Here is a 24193-nt window from a genome sequence, read left to right as displayed (position 1 = left end):
GTGCAAATTTGCATGCGTCATCGCTGATTTTTTTTATTTTTCTTTGCTACCAACATGTGAAACTGCAAAAGAAGCTAGCACGAAAAACGCACATGAAAACATCATGCGGCATCCGAAAAATTGTAGCACTGCTGCCCAGATTTTTTTTCTGCATGTGATTTCTGGATACAGTGGAAACAGGTCCATTGAAATACTTTACTATGCGAATTCATGTATGGCTATGCGAATTCATGTATGGGTAATCCCAATGAATTTGCATATAGTGGAAACAGGTCCTTACTGATTACAGGTATTCCTAAATTATCTCTGCTGTGTAGGACATCTTCCCATTTAATCAAGTGTTGTCTTTTATGGAAATCTGATAGTAGAGGAATACGGAAGATTCTCTAACAGTATAAATAGGAAGATTCAGTAGGGACATCTAGTGGCCAAATAGTAAAAATACACCCTACACAAGTTAAATCACACATAATATATAAATTTCCATTAAAATTAACCCCTTACCTAATCCACTCTCCCATAGCTACCCCCCCCCCCCCCAAAAAAAAATTTTTATGGGGCATATATATATATATATATATATATATATATATATATATATATATATATATATATATATATATATATATATATATATATATATACATAGTTACCTTAGGCACTCAATTAGTAAGTACTGTATATTACTATTATTTTTGCAAGCAAGGTCTTGTAGTAAGTGAAACATGAAAACATTCACTTTTATTTCCAAATAAATTATGGCCATACATTGTACTAGGCAATCGACATAGAAAAGAGGCCCTTATTCCAGATATACTTGTATTGAATCATAAACACATCCAGATATGATGCAAAAAATCTGTGATATTTATTAAGGACTTATCCAGAAACAACAATTAAAAACATTGAAAACCACCTTCTTAAACCGATTGTTATCGGAAATCTCTCCAGAGGCTGAGAAAATACCGTGCCTAATGCGTGTAAACAAGTGACAAAGCAGCTAAGTCCTTAATAAATATTACTGATTCTTGTGCATCATATCTGGCTGTGTTCATGATTCATTACAAGTATGTCTGGAATAAGGGCCTCTTTTCTATGTAGATTGCATTATGTTGTTTATCCCTTTACAGACACATTGTCATGTGGAAAGTAATAGTTGCATAGTAGTGGTAATAATACATTGTACTAGGGACATAGTTTAAATGTTGTAATAACCAGGACAAATGGGCAAATAAAATGTGGGTTTTACAATGTTCTATAATGGCTGAAAATAGAGAAGTATTTTTTTCCATTTTTCTTACTATTCCTGTTAAAATGCATTTGGGATAAAATAATTCTTAGCAAAATGTCACCTACCGGTAGTATTATCATATCAGGTCTGTATACTGGGTATACTGGGGGATATGGTGTGTGGAAAATACAAAAAAAACACTAATTCGAATAGTACTATTTTATGCTAGGAAAATGTTAACGTCAAAGTGGAAGCTAAACTCTGTCCCCACAGTAATGGACTGGGTTGACATGGTCAATAAAAACATACCAATATATAAACTTACTTACCAATGTAGATCTCAGTTTTGTAAGTTTGACAAGGTGTGGGGTGTTTGGGTTGACTCTTCGGACGCAATCATGCCTCACTTGGATATCACAGCTATGGTTCAAGACCTACATTTATAAGCTCTCCTTATACTGGACCTTGAAAATTTACTTATGGTTTGCCCTGGTGTATGACTGACTACTCTTAGGCCTTGATTCACTAAAGGATGCTAAGTGTTAGCATGCCAGTGAAAAGACACTTAGAACGCGAAAACGGCCGTTTCACGCGCTAATACGCGTGCAAAGGTTTGCACTGGTGCGCGCGAAATGTCGCACCGTTTGCGTACTAAGTACGCTTAGCACATGAACGGTGCGTCGTTTCACACGCAAAAGTTTGCAATGTTTCACTGCACCACGCAGCGCCAAACTTTGCGCACCATCAGTAACAGTTTTAGATGCGCAAACTACTTAGCACCTTAGTTTGCATGTACAAAGCTGTTAGGCGTGCTAACTATGCTAGCACGCCTTTGTGAATCAAGCCCTGAAGGAGTTAAAATGTAGATGAATAGCCACTGTTGGAACCTACAATGAGTTGTTTTATCTTTTGTTTTTGCATAAATGCAGGCTTTCCTAAATTTATATATTTTTAACAAAGCAGTTGAACTGCAAGTTTGTGAATGTTACTGCAGTACCATGACCCATTTCATTAAAAACTTTGCAACCATTTTTAACCGCTCTAAAATACTACAAATATTCTACAACTCAAACAAGGATTCCCATTTTTTTCCCTTTAATAGTAGACAATTTCTTTCATGAATTTTCTCAAGACTTGCAGGATAACTTATGCTTACTGCTATTTTCAAGCTTTAGAGAATTTCAGTATATCACATCTAAAGTTTGTGTCACTAGTGTGTGCAAAGTCCATAATATGTTTGTGTTTGAAAAGGCTCAGAATTGGATCTATGATTCTGGATCAGGATCTCTGGATGAGAATGGAGTCTGTCACTGCACCGTTGTCCTACCAGATACCACCTTCCCTGCTGATCGACTGGAGAACCTGGAAAAGGCCAATCATAACTTGACCATCGTTGTCAAGGAAGAAACCACTAAGGTAGGCAATGAATAGCGAACATGGTGACTTTCACTAAGCAGGGCCTGGCACTATCATAGAGGCAAAGGGGGCAATCGTCCCAGTACCTGTAGGGGCCCCTAAAGTGTCTCCCCCACAACTTAACCTCCCTGGCGGTATGATATGTGCGGCTACGCGGCCGCGGGAGTTTTTATTTTTTTTTTTAGCATGTAGCTAGCCTAGCGCTAGCTACATGCTTACCCCCTCCCTGCGGCGTCCCCCCGTAGTCTCCGATCGCTGCCGGCACCACTTGCCCATAAGGAAATTCCGTTCTCAACGGGATTTCCTTGAGGGCTTCCCCTGTCGCCATGGCGACGAACGGAGTGACGTCATGACGTCGCCGACGTCACAGGGAATCCCGATCCACGCCATAGCGCAGCCTGGCGGCGATTGGCCAGGCTGCGCAAGGGGTATGCGGGGGGCGCCTGTATCACGGCGGGATGCGGTGCATTGGCAGTGGGCGGCGGCGATCAGACCAAACACGCAGATAGCAAAGTGCTAGCTGCGTATTTGAAGAAAAAATGATGTAAATTGGCCCAGCAGGGCCTGAGCGGCACCCTCTGGCGGCTTACCCCGTGTCACACACGGGGTTACCGCCAAGGAGGTTAACTGTTGCTCCCTTCCTGGGGACCCTGCAAAGTCTTTGACAGAGAATCGTCTTACTTGTGCTGGTGGCGGGTGCACTCCTCTTTCAGTCCGTGTCTCTGTGCACCTCCTGTCTTTATCCACTAAAGGCTGCATCTTCTCTATGGCCAGTGGTGTAGCTGAGGAGCTATGGGCCCCGGTGCAAGTTTTACATTGGGCCTCCCCCCCCCCCCAAGCACTCTATACATAACAATTGATATGGCGTACCAAAACCTGCCAATGGCAACCACAATGTCAGAGGTGCAAGAGGAGGATGGGGAACTGTGTGTTAAGGATTACTACTATTCAAATCATCTATAGAATGATTATTACCAGCACAGGACCAATAGAGAGCTAATACTGTGATAGAGGGTGGACCCTTCGGGGGTCCCTCTGGCCCAAGGGCTCTGATGCGGTTGCTACCTCTCCACCCCTTATTGCTACGCCACTATCTATGGCCAGAGGCATGTTATAGCATAATAACATGTGCCGGGTCATGGAGGAGAGACGCCCCTGCAAGGATGAAGTTGGGGAGTGCATGGAGCCATGGACTGACAGAGGAGCACACCCGCCAGTACAGGTAAGACGCTACTCTGCCAAAGACTTTGCAGGGGCCCCAGGGAGCACAATTAGGTTAAGGGGTAATTGGGGGAGGGGGGATATCAGCACTCAGATCAGGGACCCTGGGGGGAATTTTCCTGCAACAAAGGGACCCTACTGCCGCTTTTTGGTTGCAGAAAATGTTTTAAGGGGGTCCCCAGGTTAATTTTGCCGGGGCCCAATTGTTAGTAAAACTGGCCCTGGCACTAAGTAACGTAGATCTTGAAGATTAAATTGTTGTATGAGTGATTAAACATTTTTGTATTTCTATCAACTGTAATTATTATTTATTTTATCATTAATAATTTATATAGTGGTTTGATCATCCACTGTACAATGAAAGAAAGACATACAGTACATAACACAAGCAATGGTACACAATGGTAATACAAGCAATACAAGCATAGAGGGTGGACAACACAAAGGATGCAGTCATTAACACAACGCATGTAATAAAACACAAAGCAATTGCAAGAAACCAAAGTTAGAGAGCCCTAAGCTTGTGAGGAAGGAATAGAAAGGAAACAAGAGGTAAGGCAGCAAGTAAGCTTCATGTCCAGAGCTAATGAAATTCTGAATCAGAATGTTCAAGAAGCACAGCTTGGTCAGAGAAAGGTCTAGGATCTACATTATATTGTGGCTGAATTCAGTGGCGTAGCTAGAGACTCTGGAGCCCCATAGCAACACTTTCATGGAGTCTTTAGATCTAGACACACTTGAGCAATGCTACTTGCTCCATCCCTATGGACTTGAGTTGACTGGGAAATCTGCATTTCCATGCAATGTACACTGTGTATAGTCCATGGGCACTGAGACATAGTCAGAAGGTGAAGAAACCAAGGAAAGTTAATAGTAAACACATCAAGTGCCACCTGGGCCTCCTCATCTCCATGGCCCAATAGCAGTTGCTATGGCTGCTATGTCTATTGCTACGCCCCTGGCTGGATTCACACTTAGATGCGTTGCATTGAGTTGTGTCACATTCCATTGAAAAAAGCATGCTGCAACGAGGCGCAACTCAACGCAACTCAGCTCGATGCTTCTAAGTATGAATCCAGCCTTAATGTTTGTCTGGAAAGGTATGTTTCAGGTACTATATACACTTAAAGAGAGTCTGAAGCGAGAATAAATCTCGCTTCAGACCTCATATATAGCAGCGGCACGTGTTCCCCTGCTAAACCGCCGCTATCCCACGGCTTTACGAGGGTCCCTGTCCCCCAAAATCCCCTCCGTAATGCGGGGGAGCACTTCCTGGTTGGGGCAGGGCTAACCGCCGCAGCCCTGCCCCACGCACGTCTGTCAGCGCGTATCTCCGCCTCTCCCCCGCCCCTCTCAGTCTTCCTTCACTGAGAGGGGCGGGGGAGAGACGGCGATGCGCGGCTGATAGACGCGAATGGAGGCAGGGCTGCAGCCGTTAGCCCTGCCTCCAGGAGCGACCAAGCCTGCGACCAAGTGTCGCAGTGGGGGGTTTGGGGGTGAAGGGACCCCCATTTAGCGGCGCGTATGCGGCGGTTTAGCAGGGGCACACGTGCCCCTGCTAACTATGAGCTCTGAAGCGAAATTTATTCTCGCTTCAGAGTCTCTTTAATGCAGTGCGTTATGGTGCGTTGAATTGTGTCACGTTGCGCCCCACTTTTGCCATGCAACTCAACGTAACGCATATAGGGCCTTAAGGGCTTGCTTAAAAGTTTCTTGGGTTTGAAATCAAGAAGTGTAATTTGAAAGGGAACTCTAGAGGTATAATAATAATAATGATAAAATCAAGTACATGAGTACTAGGTATTAGTGTAAGTTTGTTTAATTGTTAGTTGGTTCAGTCTCACCATTATTTGCATTAAGCTAGTTAAAATCTGGCATATGATGGTCCTGACATTATTATTATCGCCTATGGTACAAATATATATTGTGCTAACACAATTGTGTGTAATGATTTGCAGAGAACATCATACCATTTAACTGTACTTCACTAGGGCTCACAAAGTAAATTACCTACCATAGTCTAGGGAAGCCATTGAAACTACCAGTGCATCTTTAGGTTGTGGGATTGATTGAAAATGGAGCAAGCACAGGAAAGAGAACTTACATGCTCCATACAGATGGTGTTGTGGTTGGGTATTGAGCTTGTAACTCTAGTGCTAACAGCATTAACCACTTCACCACCACACCATCCTATGCATCCTCTACAAAGGTGGCACAACACAGCAGAAATGGGGTTTTAAATGGAGTGAAGTTTACATTATATTTCACATCAAACGTAACTTTTAATACATGGTTTAAAAAGCCAGTGTCATGTATAGCAAAGAGTTCCGTGCAATCATAATAGAGCAATGTCATCTCCTAATTGGTATACGGTAATTATATGCACAGCTGAGTTATTAGTGTTGACAGAGGCCTGATATACGTTTCATGGTTTGCCTACCACTTCATTAGAAGCCAACTTTAAATATATTAATTGTCTTGCTTTTTCTATGAAAAGAAAAAAACAACCCCTGTCCAGAAGTAAAAAAAAAAAAAAACTGTGGAGGAAAAACATCAGACCACTGAATTAAATCTTCAAGTAGATTATTTCATAAGTGGGCAGAGTAAAGGGAAAAATCCATAGATAACACCAATGTTAAAAACAACAATGAGAGCCAACCACGATGTGCCAACAAATTTGCACAGACTGCCGCACATCACAGTTGGCAATCTACAGGTTTCAACCTTGGCACAATTCATGGTATCTCAATTACTGTGTCCACTCATGGAAAGTTATACTTAGGATTTATTTTGGAAGTCCAGCATTTTAAAGGTTTCTTAACTTCTGGACTGGTTTTGTTATCATAGAAACAGCAAGATATTTACTACATGTAATGTTGGCTTTTCATAAAGCGGTTGGTGAACCGTGAAACATGATCAGGCGTTTGTCAATCGTACCACTTCAGCTGTGCCTATAATTGTACCTTAAAGGGAATGTCCAAGCAAAATAAAAAAATTAGTTTCACTTACCTGGAGCTTCTACCAGCCCCATGCAGCCATCCTGTGCCCTCGTAGTCACTCACTGCTGCTCAAGTCCCCCGCTGGCAGCTTTCCGACCTCGAAGGTCGTTTGGACGCATTGTGTACATTTTTACGCATTCCTGCTAGTGCAGGAACATTAACACATACATTTTTACGCATTACTGGTTCAATGCGTAGAAATGTACGCATTGAACCAGTAACACGTAAAAATGCATGTGTTAATGTTCTTGCACCAACAGGAATGCGTAAAAATGTACGCAATGTGTCCCGCCGACCTCCGAGGTCGGAAAGCTGCCACCGGGGGACTGGAGCAGCAGTGAGTGACTACGAGGGCACAGGATGGCTGCATGGGGCTGATAGAAGCCCCAGGTAAGTGAAACTCATTTTTTTATTTTGCTTGAACCTTCCCTTTAAGGAGATTTTTATTGCCCTGTTGTGACCGCAAGGAGCTCTTTGTTCTACATGATGATGATTTTTTAAGCTACGCATTAAATGTTAAATTTTGTGAAACAATCTGTATACTTCACTTCGTTTTAAATCCTATTTCTGCTGTATTGAGCCAAATTTGTGATATACATATATATTTTAGGATGAGAAATTATTTGCTACTCAACCTGAGTTGTTTTGATGAATGTTTGTCATCATCTGTGCCTGCTTTAGAACTACAGTGCTTGTCCAACAGTGCTGCATGCTCTGCTGGTCAGGAAATACTGAGTCTTTCTCCATTCTGGATACCTTGTAGTGAGTGGAACTAGTCAGTGGGCAAGTGTAAGTTCTCACGTTTTGGTCAGAGACACATTGTTTTGGTCAGAGGCAAATTTTAACGTTCATTGCTCTTTTAAATAGTGTGCAGGAAAAATAAAAATTACCTAAAATAATAAAAAAAATAACAAGTACAATCTCATTTAAGATTCATATCTATGAGAGCACCCTGGTCCTGTACATGGATCAGCTGAAGGATCTTGCCAGGCGTGTACAGATTATGGAGCTGGGAGGCCTCTCTTACACCGAACTGGACTTTGAACTGATTAAGTTGGAGATCCAAGAGTTGGAGGCCCTCATAATGCAGCTGAAGACCTCACTAAATGGATCCAATACAATTGTGGAGACTCTCTATCAGGAGGTGAGTGAAATTATATATATATTTTTTTTTTCTATATATATATAAACATGAGCAGGCAAGTAATCCAGCACAATGCAAATTGCCAGGCTGCCCTGTTGATCCTCTGCCTTTAAAGTGACACTGAAGCGAAAAAAAAATTATGATATAATGAATTGGTTGTGTAATACGGATAATTAATAGTACATTAGTAGCAAAGAAAATAGTCTCATATTTTTATTTTCAGTTATATAGCTTTTTTTTTATAACATTGCATCATTCTCTAATATTTGAAGTTTACACACGACTCAGCATTCTAAATGATTTCACAGAGGAGGCTAATGACCTTTAGAACGTTCCTCTGCAGATAAAACAAAATACAGTAACAGACACTTGAGATAATAAGCTTCAGAAGACAGAGCTCGCTGCGACTTTGAAAGTCGGAGAGCTCAGTGAGGCTCTTTTGCATAGATAACAACTGGAGTTTCTTAACTCTTCCTGTACTGGAAACAATATGAGACTCATATCTCTGCTGCTAATGTTTTATTTATTAGCTGTACTACACATACAAATCATTATATCATACGTTTATTTTCACTTTAGATTCCCTTTAACCACTTGAGGACCACAGTCTTTCTACCCCTTAAAGGAATACTTAAGTGAAAAAAAATTATCTTTACTCACCCGGGGCATCCCTCAGCCCCCTGAAGCTGTATGGTGCCCTCGCAGCCCCGCTCCGATCGTCCTGTCCTCGCCGGCGGCTACTTCCGGGTTCGGCGACAGCCGCCGACAGGCTGGGAACGCGGGTGATTCTCTGCGTTCCAAGCCGCTATATCACCCTCTATGCTGCTATAGCGTATATATATATACAGGACGATCGGAGCGGGGCTACGAGGGCACCATACAGCTTCAGGGGGCTGAGGGATGCCCCGGGTGAGTAAAGATCATTTTTTTTTTCACTTAAGTATTTCTTTAAGGACCAGAGCCTTTTTTTCCATTCAGACCACTGCAGATTTAACGGTTTATTGCTCGGTCATACAACCTACTATCTAAATGAATTTTCCCTCCTTTTCTTGTCACTAATACAGCTTTCTTTCGGTGCTATTTGATTGCTGCTGCAATTTTTGGTTTTTATTATATTCATCAAAAAAGACATGAATTGTGTCAAAAAATGATTTTTTTAACTTTCTGTGATAAAATTTGTCAAATAAAGTAAAATTTCTTTATACATTTTTGTCCAAATTTATTGTGCTACATGTCTTTGATAAAAAAAAATCCATTCAGTGTATATTTATTGGTTTGGGTAAAAGTTATAGCGTTTACAAACTATGGTGCCAAAAGTGAATTTTCCCATTTTCAAGCATCTCTGACTTTTCTGACCACCTGTCAGGTTTCATGAGGTGCTAAAATTCCAGGATAGTATAAATACCCCCAAATGACCCCATTTTGGAAAGAAGACACCCCAAAGTATTCACTGAGAGGCATGGTGAGTTCATAGAAGATTTTATTTTTTGTCACAAGTTAGCAGAAAATGACACTTTGAGACAAAAAAAAAGTTTCCATTTCTGCTAACTTGTGACAAAAAAAACTGAAATCTGCCACGGACCCACCATGCCCCTCTCTGAATACCTTGAAGTGTCTACTTTCCAAAATGGGGTCATTTGTGGGGTGTGTTTACTGTCCTGGCATTTTGGGGGGTGCCTAATTGTAAGCACCCCTGTAAAGCCTAAAGGTGCTCATTGGACTTTGGGCCCCTTAGCGCAGTTAGGCTGCAAAAAAGTACTCAGGAGAAGTAGTATAATGTGTTTTGGGGTGTATTTTTACACATACCCATTCTGGGTGGGAGAAATATCTCTGTAAATGACAACGTTTTGATTTTTTTACATACAATTGTTCATTTACAGAGAGATTTCTCCCATACCCGAACGGAATACCTTGGGGTGTCTTCTTTCTAAAATCGGGACCCTTGTGGGGTTCCTATACTGCCCTGGCATTTTAGGGGCCCTAAACTGTGAGGAGTAGTCTTGAAACCAAATTTCTCAAAATGACCTGTGAAATCCTAAAGGTACTCATTGGACTTTGGGCCCCTTAGCGCAGTTAGGGTGCAAAAAAGTGCCACACATGTGGTACCGCCGTACTTAGGAGAAGTAGTATAATGTGTTTTGTGGTGTATTTTTTACATATACCCATGCTGGGTGGGAGAAATATCTCTGTAAATGACAATGTTTTGATTTTTTTTTACACACAATTGTCTATTTACAGAGATATTTCTCCCACCAAGCATGGGTATGTGTAAAAATACACCACAAAACACATTATACTACTTCTCCTGAGTACGGTGATACCACATGTGTGGCACTTTTTTGCACCCTAACTGCGCTAAGGGGCCCAACGTCCTATGAGTACCTTTAGGATTTCACAGGCCATTTTGAGGCATTTGGTTTCTAGACTACTCCTCACGGTTTAGGGCCCCTAAAATGCCAGGGCAGTATAGGAACTCCACAAGTGACCCCATTTTAGAAAGAAGACACCCCAAGGTATTCTGTTAGTAGTATGGTGATTTCATAGAAGATTTTATTTTTTGTCACAAGTTAGCCGGAAATTGATTTTTTTTTTCACAAAGTGTCATTTTCCACTAACTTGTGACAAAAAAATAAAAACTTCTATGAACTCACCATACTACTAACGGAATACCTTGGGGTGTCTTCTTTCTAAAATGGGGTCACTTGTGGGGTTCCTACACTGCCCTGGCATTTTAGAGGCCCTAAACCGTGAGGAGTAGTCTTGAAAGCAAATGCCTCAAAATGACCTGTAAATAGGACGTTGGGCCCCTTAGCGCACCTAGGCTGCAAAAAAGTGTCACACATGTGGTATCGCCGTACTCAGGAGAAGTAGTATAATGTGTTTTGGGGTGTATTATTACACATACCCATGCTGGGTAGGAGAAATATCTCTGTAAATGGACAATTGTGTGTAAAAAAAATAAAAAAATTGTCATTTACAGAGATATTTCTCCCACTCAGCATGGGTATGTGTAAAAATAAACCCCAAAACACATTATACTACTTCTTCTGAGTACGGCGATACCACATGTGTGACACTTTTTTGCAGCCTAGGTGCGCTAAGGGGCCCAATGTCCTATTTATGGGTCATTTTGAGGCATTTGGTTTCTAGACTGCTCACGGTTTAGGGCCCCTAAAATGCCAGGGCAGTATAGGAACCCCACAAGTGACCCCATTTTAGAAAGAAGACACCCCAAGGTATTCCGTTAGGTGTATGGTGAGTTAATAGAAGATTTTATTTTTTGTCACAAGTTAGTGGAAAATGACACTTTGTGAAAAAAAAACAATAAAAATCAATTTCCGCTAACTTTTGACAAAAAATAAAATCTTCTATGAACTCGTCATACACCTAAAAGAATACCTTGGGGTGTCTTTTTTTCTAAAATTGGGTCACTTGTGGGGTTCCTATACTGCCCTGGCATTTTAGGGGCTCAAAACCGTAAGGAGTAGTCTGGAAACCAAATGCCTCAAAATGACTGTTCAGGGGTATAAGCATCTGGCCTGATCTGATGGATAGGAGTGGTAGAGGGGTGACAGGAGGTGATTGATGGGTGTCTCAGGGGGTGATTAGAGGGGAAAATAGATGCAATCAATGCACTGGGGAGGTGATCGGAAGGGGGTCTGAGGGGGATCTGAGGGTTTGGCCGAGTGATCAGGAGCCCACACGGGGCAAATTAGGGCCTGATCTGATGGGTAGGTGTACTAGGGGGTGACAGGTGGTGACAGAAGGTGATTGATGGGTGTCTCAAGGTGTGATTAGAGGGGGGAATAGATGCAAGCAATGCACTGGCGAGGTGAACAGGGCTGGGGTCTGAGGGCGTTCTGAGGGTGTGGGCGGGTGATTGGGTGCCCTAGAGGCAGATAGGGGTCTGATCTGATGGGTAGCAGTGACAGGTGGTGACAGGGGGTGATTGATGGGTGATTGATGGGTAATTAGTGGGTGTTTAGAGGAGAGAACAGATGTAAACAATGCACTTGGGAGGTGATCTGACGGCGGGTCTGCAGGCGATCTGATGGTGTGGGTGGGTGATCAGATTGCCCGCAAGGGGCAGGTTAGGGGCTGATTGATGGGTGGCAGTGACAGGGGGTGATTGATGGGTGATTGATGGGTGATTGACAGGTGATTGACAGGTGATTGACAGGTGATCAGTGGGTTATTTCAGGGAAGAACAGATGTAAATAATGCACTGATGAATTGATAAGGGGGAGTCTGAGGGCAATCTGAGCGTGTGGGCGGGTGATTGGGTGACCGCAAGGGGCAGATTAGGGTCTGATCTGATGGGTAGCAGTGACAGGTGGTGATAGGGGGTGATTGATGGGTGATTGATGGGTAATTAGTGGGTGTTTAGAGGAGAGAACAGATGTAAACAATGCACTTGGGAGGTGATCTGATGGCGGGTCTGCGGGCGAACTGATGGTGTGGGTGGGTGATCAGATTGCCCGCAAGGGGCAGGTTAGGGGCTGATTGATGGGTGGCAGTGACAGGGGGTGATTGATGGGTGATTGACAGGTGATTGACAGGTGATCAGTGGGTTATTACAGGGGGGATAGATGCATACAGTACACAGGGCGGGGGGGTCTGGGGGGGTCTGAGGAGAATCTGAGGTGTGGGGGGTGATCAGGAGCCCCCAGGGGGCAGTTTAGGGCATTAAAAAAATAACATTGACAGATAGTGACAGGGAGTGATTGATGGGTGATTAGGGGGGTGATTGGGTGCAAACAGTGGTCAGGGGGGTGGGCAGGGAGGGGGGGTCTGAGGGGTGCTGTGGGCAATCAGGGGGCAGGGGGGGCAGATCAGTGTGTTTGGGTGCAGACTAGGGTGACTGCAGCCTGCCCTGGTGGTCCCTCGGACACTGGGACCACCAGGGCAGGAGGCAGCCTGTGTAATACGCTTTGTATACATTACAAAGCGTATTATACGCTTTGCATGCGGCGATCGTGGGGTTAACAACCCGCCGGCGCTTACGAACGGCCGGCGGGTTGTCGTCGTGGGTGGACGGAGCCAGTTGCCGGGGGAAGTGTGCGTCACCAGTGACGCGATCGCTCCCCGCACATGCCGAAAGGACGCAGCGCCGATGGCTGTATTGCGGTCCTTTCGGCGTCCACTTTGCCGCCGCCCATCGGCTTTGGACGGCCGGCAAGTGGTTAATACTTTTAGCCATGGACACAGAACAGGCATGCAGATCAGATGTTTGACTGAAAGTTAACTGGATTTGCTGCATGCTTGTTTCAGGTGTGTGATTTAGACACTGATAATGCATGAAAGATCAGCAGGGCTGCCAGGCAACTGGTATTGTTTAAAAGGAAATAAATATGTTAACCTTTAGTTGTACTTTAAAGCGGTATAAAACTCTGACATAATATTAAATAAAAACATGTTTTCCTACTTTTTATATCCCATACAGTTATCATATTTGCTTTTGCGCATAAGTATTATTCATTTTGAAATTACAAGTTCCCAAAGTAAATTTTTTTTTGCTCTGAGAGCTGACATTGCATTTTATTTATAACTGGTGTATTCATATTGCAATATACCCAGAAATGCTTTCTGAGTATCTGTCTGTGTTCTGGAGTGTCTGAATTGCCAGAGAATGTTTCCATTCCTCACTTGATACAATTAAGTAAACACAAGATAATGTTATCTCCAGTTTAGATGCGTCCAGTTTTCCCTGCAGGGAGCTCGTAAGTCCTGTGTTTAACTAGCTGAATGCTGTTCTAGTAAAAAAAAATGGTGGTAGTATATAATATGCTGTAAATAATCTTTTAGAGCAAAGAAGAAATACTGGGTTTCATACTACTTTAGGGCAGCCCAATAGTCACATATTTGCTAACAGGGATATGAAGTTTTTAAGCAAGTTTGTCCAATCTGTGTTCTTCACATGGACAGCAAAACAAGTGTGAGAAGAAGAATGGATGCCATGTGTACAGTATATTATTATTCTTACATAGCCCTGACATACCATCAGATATACTAATTTATAAAACATGCAAAGTAGATGTATAATTTAATTTCATTCATGGGGAACCAACAATGATTTTCTAAAACACAAGGCATTTGCAAATATTCAGCTTCCCATGAGGAAGACATTATCCTCATAAATAGGGATGGTCAATGAGATGCAGAATTATGCGAATTATGTATGCAAATTGTTGCAGCTTGAAAATTGACCAATCTAATTCCTCTTTGATGGGATTTGATTTGTCCATTTATAAGCAGCATACAAAATTTTCATTATTCTATATCATCTCAGAATTCATTGCATCAGTGATGCATTATGAGTAGGGATGGTCAATGAGTCGGCATCGGTTCTGGACAGTAAGTGAATAGGCATAGAAAAGATCAGGCTATATTGGTAATTACCATAGCCCAAACTAGGAAAAATGATCATTTTGGTAACTTTGTCCATTCAAAGTCTGCCTCCCACAGAGCATGTGCCATAACCTTGAGAGGTCTCATCCTTTGGTGAGTCGCTGTCTTCTAGGATGAGGTACCTGGGATACTTTTTGAGACACTCCTGGTAAAAGATAAACAATGCTTAAACTGTACTTCACTCTCTGTTTTAAGTGTACACAGAACAGAGGCGCCAATAATAGGATAAAATGTGTTAAAAACTGTTAAAAGAAGAGGTAGTGGTGGACTTACCTCGCCAATCAGTAGACACGAATTCTGTCGATTTTTTGATCAACAATAATTTATTTGAAAAAATTCCACAAAGAAACACATTTTGTAGGTTAATTCCCACTTCTTCAGGCAGAAATGGGAGTACAAAAACCGGAATAGGTCCAAAAAGTGGCCAAACCCTTCTGTCCAGATATGATATATGGAAATTAACCTGAGAAACATGTTGCTTTGTGCAGTTTTTTGAATAAATTATTGATGAGCAAAAAATTGACAGAATTTGTGTCTACTGATTGGGGAGGTAAGTCCACCACTACCTCCTCTTTTAAGCAGATTTTAACACATTTTATCCTATTATTGGTGCCTCTGTTTCGGTTTCAGCAACACAAATATGCTCAGGGAGGGGGAGGTTCTGTAGTTAAGCAATAGATTTCCACTGGTACCAGGTTTTGGGACAGCAGAAGGACAATGGATTGAAAAGTACTATACTTAAAGGAGTAAAAAACAACCTTAGATAAGATCATGGAGACACAAAGGGATCTAATATTGAGCATATTATGTAGATCTCTCTGCTAAAGTCAGCTCAATATCCGGGAACTTTTAGGCAAGACTTAGACTGAGTAATGTGTGTATGGGGGAATGGGGCACCCAAAGGTGCAACTCGTGACGAGGATTGTCACAGCAGTGGCTTATCTACAAATCATGGGGATCCCCAGCAAGACTTTGAAGGGGCCCCCAATGTTCACACCCTTTCCCTTGCCTACTCCTTGTGACCCTCACAGCATGGGGACCCAACTTGCAAGGGTCATAAACAATTGTAGACTGTAACGATCGGTGGGCGCAGAGAGTATCTGATTACCGGCGATCTGCAGTATCACCGGAAATACAGATATATACCAGATTATAAGTGAACTGCAGTCTCACCGATAATCCGATATACAAACTAACCTCTGATCACCCGAGTAGAGTGTAGTGTTTGGTGTAACTGTAACACTAAGAGGACAAGGCCTCAATGCAGTAAGGAGTACTGCACAGATTCCTTCCGTAGACCTGAGCTCTCCAAGACGGGAGGAGTCAGTCTGACAGTAGGAAGGGATATCTGAAAGTGACCCTCAGGAGAAAGGATCGCTAACAGAGCGAGGAACCGCCTCTACGGTAAGGTCGGTTCTCGAGGTCGGACAAGCCAGGTCGTACACACACGGACAGATAAAGTACAGGATCAGGAGGCAAAGGCAGAGTCAAAGTACAGGCAGGGTTCAGCAACGGGGTATCAGAAATATCGGGGTACAAAATCAGGAGGCAGAAGCAGAGTCAAGGAACGAGCCGGGGTTCGGCAACAGAGTATCAGAAATATCGAGGTGCAAGATCAGAGTTCAGGAGGATAGTCAAGGCAGGCAAAAGTCATAACAGATAATCACAATCAAACTAGTACTTTAGCTATCAACAGAATCTAGCTTAGTGTAGGATTACAGCTCCAGCTGGTCCCGGCACACTAACGGATCTGACTACGGATCTGGGTGCTCCCACATATGTGAACGCAACGCCAGACAAGGAGCAAGTGAACAACCAGCAGTATATATACTCTAGGACCTTTCCAGGACCTCCCTAATTGCTGGTCCAATGGGAGCAGTGGAATTTGTCAGCTGACCCAGCTGGTCAGCCGACACCCTTCTAACTGCTATTTAAACTCTGCCTCTGTGCTCGCGCGCGTGTAAGTCTAAATCTTGGTGGACTATCAGTCCCAGCCACACCAGTACTGTTTTGCAATGTATCTAATGCGGGGGTCGCCTCTGATGTGGATTCCGCCGTTACCAATGCGGATTCCGCCGCACTGCCCATGCGGCATGCAGCGTTTTTTCCGCGTTGTGACGCCATGCTGGACGCGGAAACAGCCGCCTCACCTAGAGAGACGGCGGCTTTTCCGCGTTTCCTCACAGTACCCCCCTCCCGAGGAGTGGACTCCGGACAACTCCCACCAGGCTTCTCGGGATGTACAGCATGAAATTCCTTCACTAACTCGTCCGCATGCATGCGGTTCCTAGGTACCCATTGCCTCTCCTCAATCCCGTACCCCTTCCAATGTACGAGGTACTGTACCGAGTTCTGTACAGTACGTGAATCTATGATCTTCTCCACTTCGTACTCGGGTTGGGCATCCACCAACACGGGAGGAGGAGGAGTAGGACCCACCTGGACTGCTGGTTTAAGAAGGGACACGTGGAAGGACCTCACCCCCCGCATGCTGGTGGGAAGGTCAATGGAATAAGTAACATTATTAATCTTCTTGGTCACGGAGAATGGGCCCACAAACCTGGGACCCAGTTTGGCAGATGGCTGCTTCAGGGTCAAGTGCCGTGTGGACACCCAGACTAGATCCCCTGGCCGAAACTTCCATTCCACGGACCGTCTCTTATCTGCTTGACCCTTCTGACTCTGGAACGCCTTCTGTAAATTCCCCTTAACAATTCCCCAATTGTCCCTGAGTGATCTCTGCCAATCTTCCAGTGCTGGAAATGGAGACGAGACAACTGGAAAAGGGGAAAATTTGGGTGACCTCCCTGTTACAATCTGAAATGGGGAAAACCCCGACGAGGAATTCTTTAAATTATTTTGAGCGAATTCCACGAAGGGCAAAAATTTCACCCAGTCACTCTGCGCCTCAGCAACGTAGCATCTCAGAAATTGCTCCAGGGATTGGTTAATGCGTTCTGTCTGCCCATTGGTCTGTGGGTGGTAGCCTGACGAGAAAGACAATTTCATGCCCATTTGGTGGCAAAATGCCCTCCAGAATCCAGACACAAACTGGACTCCCCTATCAGACACGATGTCTTCCGGAATGCCATGCAGCCGGAAGATGTGAATGATAAACAATTCAGCCAGTTCTTGAGCCGAGGGGAGTCCTTTCAGGGGCACAAAATGGGCCATTTTGCTAAACCGGTCGACTACCACCCAAATGACCGACATGCCTTCAGACCTGGGCAATTCCCCCACAAAATCCATGGACAAGTGGGTCCATGGCTCACTCGGGGTGGGCAAGGGCTGCAACCTTCCTACAGGTGCCAGCCGGGAGGGCTTACTCTGGGCGCACACCGCACACTCCCTAACATACTCCTTGCAATCTGTTGCCAAGGAAGGCCACCAAGCACACCTGGCAATCAGATCCTGCGTTCTGGCAGCTCCAGGATGACCAGCATTCTTATGGGCGTGAAAGAGTTGCAGAACCTGTAACCGGAATGGTAGTGGTATGAACAAGACCCCTTCGGGTTTCCCTTCAGGAACCTCCTGCTGAAAGGGACCCAAGATCTCTGTCCACTCTTCCCAAGACTCCGTGGCGGCTAACACCAGTTTCTGCGGAAGGATGGATTCAGGAGTGGAAGGCTGTGCTGTCTCAGGTTCGAAACACCTGGAGAGGGCATCTGCCTTGATGTTTTTGCTACCTGGAGTGTATGTGATTATAAACCTGAATCTCGTAAAAAACAAGGACCACCGGGCCTGACGGGGACTAAGCCTCTTAGCCCCCTCGATGTACTCCAAGTTCTTGTGGTCGGTGTAAACAGTGATCGTGTGCTCTGCCCCCCCCAACCAGTGGCGCCACTCCTCAAATGCCAATTTAATGGCCAGGAGCTCTCTGTTGCCTATATCGTAGTTTCTCTCCGCCGGAGAGAACCTACGGGAAAAGTACGCACAGGGGTGTAGTCTTCCCTGTAACCCTGATCGCTGAGACAGCACAGCCCCTACCCCGACCTCCGAGGCATCGACCTCAACAATGAACGGATAAGCGGTGTCGACATGTCTCAGGATTGGTGCGGAACAAAACAATTTTTTCAGACTAGAAAATGCATTCTGAGCCTCCGGAGACCAGTGGGTAGTATCTGCCCCCTTTTTTGTGAGACTGGTAAGGGGTGCAATGATCGTGGAGTACCCTTTTATAAACCTCCTATAATAATTTGCAAAACCCAGGAATCTCTGGAGGGCTTTCAGGCCCACAGGTTGCGGCTATTCTAGGACAGCTGTGACTTTAGCAGGGTCCATTGACAGACCTGAGGTAGAAATCACATACCCCAGAAACGTGACGGATGTCACCTCAAAAATACACTTTTCTAACTTGGCGTAGAGTCTATGCTGTCTTAATTTGTTTAGGACAAATTTCACATGGACCCTGTGTTCGGGGAGGTTATTGGAATAAATTAATATATCATCGAGGTATACCAGTACGAATTTACCCAATACCTCCCGGAATACCTCATTGATTAGTTCCTGGAAGACGGCGGGCGCATTGCACAACCCGAAGGGCATCACCAAGTATTCGTAATGCCCGTCGGGTGTGTTAAAGGCCGTCTTCCATTCATCGCCCCTTGTAATGCGGATTAGGTTGTATGCCCCCCTCAGATCTAACTTAGAAAAGATCTTTGCAGTCGTGACCTGCGTGAATAAGTCGTCTATCAATGGTAATGGATAGCGATTCTTCACCGTGATTTTATTGAGACCTCGGTAGTCGATACAAGGTCGAAGACCCCCGTCTTTTTTCTTAACGAAAAAGAAACCGGCCCCAGCAGGTGACCGAGAGGGCCGAATAAACCCCTTGGCCAGGTTGTCACGAATGTACTCCTGCATGGCCAACTTCTCGGGACCGGACAAGTTATACAGGTGACCCCTAGGGGGCATACAACCAGCACGGAGATCAATGGGGCAATCGAACGGGCGATGAGGAGGTAATTGATCAGCAGACTTGGGACAAAAGACATCAGAAAAATCGGAATACACCTCGGGAACACCCTCCACGTACACCTTGGTCTGACCCAATGTCACCTTTCCTAGACACTGTTGGTGACAATGATCAGACCATCTGGTTACCTGACCCGTGGCCCAGTCGATTTGTGGAGAGTGGGCCTGTAACCAAGGCATGCCTAAGATAATAGTGGAGGTTGACATGTTCAAAACGAAAAACTGTAGCTGTTCCCCATGCAATACCCCTATCGTGACCCTCACCTGCGGAGTCTGAGACAGGGGACGATCCCGTTGCAGCGGGGAATCGTCTACTGCCGTGACCTGAATGGGGGGACTTACTGGAGTGAGAGGAATACCCAACTCCCGAGCAAATTCAAGGTTCATAAAATTGGCCGCTGAGCCAGAGTCAATAAAAGCTTCAGTGTCCACAGACTTATCATCCCACGTAATAGTACAGGGGAGAAGTAACTTCTTCTCTTTTTGGGGTGAGAATGAAGTGCCTAGGGTGTCACCCCCCACTACTCCTAGGCAGACCCGTTTCCCGACTTGTTAGGGCAGTTTCGCACCCTGTGCCCTGCTTCTGCACAATACAGGCACAGTTGTTCTGTTATTCTCCGCCTACGTTCCACCTGGGTCAATCTTGATCGACCAATTTGCATGGGTTCGGGTGGTGGTGAGGCTGGAGAGGGTGACACCGGTGGAGATGCCGTTACTGCGGGCGTACCAGAAGGTGCCACATACGAAGTCACCCTGACCCGGTGACTGCCCCTAGTCTGCCTCTGATGGCGTAGTCGACGATCGACTCTGATGGCCGATGATATGGCCTCATCGACTGTTGTGGGCTCGGGTAAGGTTAGCATCAAATCAGAGACCTCCTCCGACAACCCAGATAGAAAATAATCCATCAGAGCAAAATTGTCGAATCTGGCGGTAACAGACCACCTACGAAATTCTGCTGCGTAATCCTCGACCGACCCTCTGCCTTGCCGCAAAAGTTTGAGCTTCCGCTCTGAAGTTGCCGCAAGGTCAGGGTCGTCGTATATTACGGCCATAGCCTTAAAAAATTCCTCGACTGAGGTCAGAGCTAAATTAGTGGGGGACAGGTTGTATGCCCAGGACTGGGAATCACCAGTTAACAGTGTTTTAATGAAAATGACCCGTTGGGTCTCAGTCCCCGAGGATGGGGGTCTTAACTCGAAGTATGACAACACTCTACTCTTGAAATTCCGGAAGTCAGACTTGTGGCCGGAAAATTTATCAGGTACAGGCATACGTATGTCATCACTAGGAGGGGATCGCACTGAATCAACTGACGTCTGGAGGGTTTGCACAGAGCCTGAAAGGGCATCAATCAAAGCTTTGTGCTGGCCCAGTGCTTGATGGAGGTTATCCACCGAAGTGGCAAGCATACCCAGACGACCAGTGTTTGCGTCCATTTTGTTTTTTGGTCTGGCGTTCTGTAACGATCGGTGGGCGCAGAGAGTATCTGATTACCGGCGATCTGCAGTATCACCGGAAATACAGATATATACCAGATTATAAGTGAACTGCAGTCTCACCGATAATCCGATATACAAACTAACCTCTGATCACCCGAGTAGAGTGTAGTGTTTGGTGTAACTGTAACACTAAGAGGACAAGGCCTCAATGCAGTAAGGAGTACTGCACAGATTCCTTCCGTAGACCTGAGCTCTCCAAGACGGGAGGAGTCAGTCTGACAGTAGGAAGGGATATCTGAAAGTGACCCTCAGGAGAAAGGATCGCTAACAGAGCGAGGAACCGCCTCTACGGTAAGGTCGGTTCTCGAGGTCGGACAAGCCAGGTCGTACACACACGGACAGATAAAGTACAGGATCAGGAGGCAAAGGCAGAGTCAAAGTACAGGCAGGGTTCAGCAACGGGGTATCAGAAATATCGGGGTACAAAATCAGGAGGCAGAAGCAGAGTCAAGGAACGAGCCGGGGTTCGGCAACAGAGTATCAGAAATATCGAGGTGCAAGATCAGAGTTCAGGAGGATAGTCAAGGCAGGCAAAAGTCATAACAGATAATCACAATCAAACTAGTACTTTAGCTATCAACAGAATCTAGCTTAGTGTAGGATTACAGCTCCAGCTGGTCCCGGCACACTAACGGATCTGACTACGGATCTGGGTGCTCCCACATATGTGAACGCAACGCCAGACAAGGAGCAAGTGAACAACCAGCAGTATATATACTCTAGGACCTTTCCAGGACCTCCCTAATTGCTGGTCCAATGGGAGCAGTGGAATTTGTCAGCTGACCCAGCTGGTCAGCCGACACCCTTCTAACTGCTATTTAAACTCTGCCTCTGTGCTCGCGCGCGTGTAAGTCTAAATCTTGGTGGACTATCAGTCCCAGCCACACCAGTACTGTTTTGCAATGTATCTAATGCGGGGGTCGCCTCTGATGTGGATTCCGCCGTTACCAATGCGGATTCCGCCGCACTGCCCATGCGGCATGCAGCGTTTTTTCCGCGTTGTGACGCCATGCTGGACGCGGAAACAGCCGCCTCACCTCGAGAGACGGCGGCTTTTCCGCGTTTCCTCACATAGACTTTTTAACACTCACACCCATAACAAGTGTAGCCACAGAAACACCTGATCTGAAGAATGGACCCATTTATCAGAAAAAAAGAAGTGTAGAAGAGTCCCCCTTACAGCTCTGGGGCCCCCTGCAGTTGCAGGGACTGCTCCACTGTAGTTACGCCCCTGTGTCACAGCTTTCTTGTGCCCAATCTCTCCCCTAGCACTTCCTAGATTTCTGGTGCTCTGTAAGATCTGTCCCACCACTGTCTTGGCACCATCCTCCCAAGCAGGGCAGATAAGATCAATTCTTAGCTGGGGAACATTAAATTGATTGTACTGACAGGGAGGACCATGCCTAATTGTAGAAGGTCATACTCTATAAGGCAATTTGCCAAGGGCAGTATGTGAATTCTCTTCATTGATTTCTATAAGAACATCAAACATGCACATGTGTACACCATTTCACCAGCTTTCCCTTTTTCTGTTGTAGATCCATAACATTTCCATCATAGTTGGCCAGCTGGAGATCTATGATAAGAACAATGTTTTGGTGATCCGACGATAGGTTGCAGCTTTACAGAAACGCCTGGAGGAATGTCAGCAGAACCATACTAGACCTAATGTGCCAGCCCTTCCTCCGGGAGACTATGGTATGTAACAAGAAGTGAAGGGTCAGGACACCACAGGCTAATGCTTAAAGTAAATGTATAGGAGACAACCAACCCTCTACATATTAGGGGAATGTGGAGTCCATCAGGTGTGTCAAAGAACAACCAAACAACAGCAATGTCTACATAGTCATTGGAGTAAAAGAAAGCAAATCGATACAAGGGCTTCACAGTCGTAGAGTAAATCAAGCTGTCACAGATACCTTTCTCCAAAAGGACATCAAACAATAGTATATAATCCTCAGTGCTGTTTCCAAAGACCTGCAAAAAAAAGTATATCAGGTTGGTATGTTAGTGGTTAGCACTCTTGCCTTGCAGCAAGGTTGATCCTAACCAAGGATTTCTTCAGCATGTTCTCCCTGCACTTGCATGGGTTTCCTGCCAGTGTCCTAGATTCTCTCCAAAACCATGCTCCTTTCAGACTGGCCTACATTGCAGTAGGCATATCAGATCTTGAACCCCTCTAAAGAACAGTGAGAGATATGAATGATTCTGTGTACACTGTAAAGAACTGCACTATACAATATTTTACAACGATATATTAATGGAAAATACATTAATTACTAAAATTTTGTGTTGAGTGGCGGTAACAAAGGGGGTTTTAATACCTTATGTTCCTTATGACAGACGTCATAACAGACGTTCTCTAACTTCTCTTTGATTATATTACTGGCATTTCTGTTTTACATTGTGTGACATTTTTGCATTATTTTGTAACACTTCTTGTTATGTTGCACAGGTTCTTGTAACCATGGACCCATTTCGAATATCAGCAAACCCTATCTAGTTCAACAGAATTTGTTTGGGTCAGGCTACAAATATGGAGGTTGGGGAAAAGACTCAAAGTTAAAAGCTGATCAGAATCGGTTCTGGGTTGCCCCTCTTAACACTGATGGACGCATAATGGAATATATATACCTCTATGCCTCTTACAACGATCTGCTGATCTACAAACACAATACTTATAAAAGACTCCCTTCTAACAGATTTGGACAAGGAGGTGGAATGATCATGTTCAACAACGGCATGTACTACAATTGCTCCAACACTAGGAATATATGCAAATATAACCTCAATACTGATGTATTGGAGCAGGTGGCTCTCAAGGATGCCACTTTCAATAATCGCTTCTCCTATTCTTCTACATCTTATCAAGACATCGACTTGGCTGCTGATGAAGATGGTCTTTGGGTCCTATATGCTACCGAGGAAATGGGTGGGAAAATTATCATTAGCCAAATAGATGCTACTACACTGGAGGTGAAGCAGACTTGGACTACCTCGATCTACAAGCCTGGAATTAGCAATGCCTTCATGGCCTGTGGAGTCTTGTATGCAACTAGAACATACAATACAAAGACAGAGGAAATCTTCTACATGTATGACACCAATACTGGAAAGGAAGGGCATCTCAGTATTTTAGTGGAGAAAATGGCTGGGACTATGCATAGTCTGTCCTACAACCCAAATGACCATATGCTTTACATGTACAATGATGGCTTCCTGGTCACCTATTATCTCACATTTACGGCAAAAAAGAATCCTTAGATTACAGAACCAGTCTAATATAGTGTGCTATAAC

General features: G+C 44.6%; 1 pseudogene; it reads left to right on the top strand.

Annotated features, from left to right (window-relative positions):
* Window positions 1-2464: 2464 nt before the first annotated feature.
* Window positions 2465-24159, top strand: LOC137527352 (olfactomedin-4-like; annotated as a pseudogene).
* The last annotated feature ends 34 nt before the right edge of the window (window positions 24160-24193 follow it).

The sequence above is a fragment of the Hyperolius riggenbachi genome, chromosome 8 (genome assembly GCF_040937935.1).
Source record: "Hyperolius riggenbachi isolate aHypRig1 chromosome 8, aHypRig1.pri, whole genome shotgun sequence".
Lineage (NCBI taxonomy): Eukaryota > Metazoa > Chordata > Amphibia > Anura > Hyperoliidae > Hyperolius > Hyperolius riggenbachi.
Note: the sequence above shows the minus strand (reverse complement) of the source record. Positions and strands in the feature narration are given on the sequence as shown.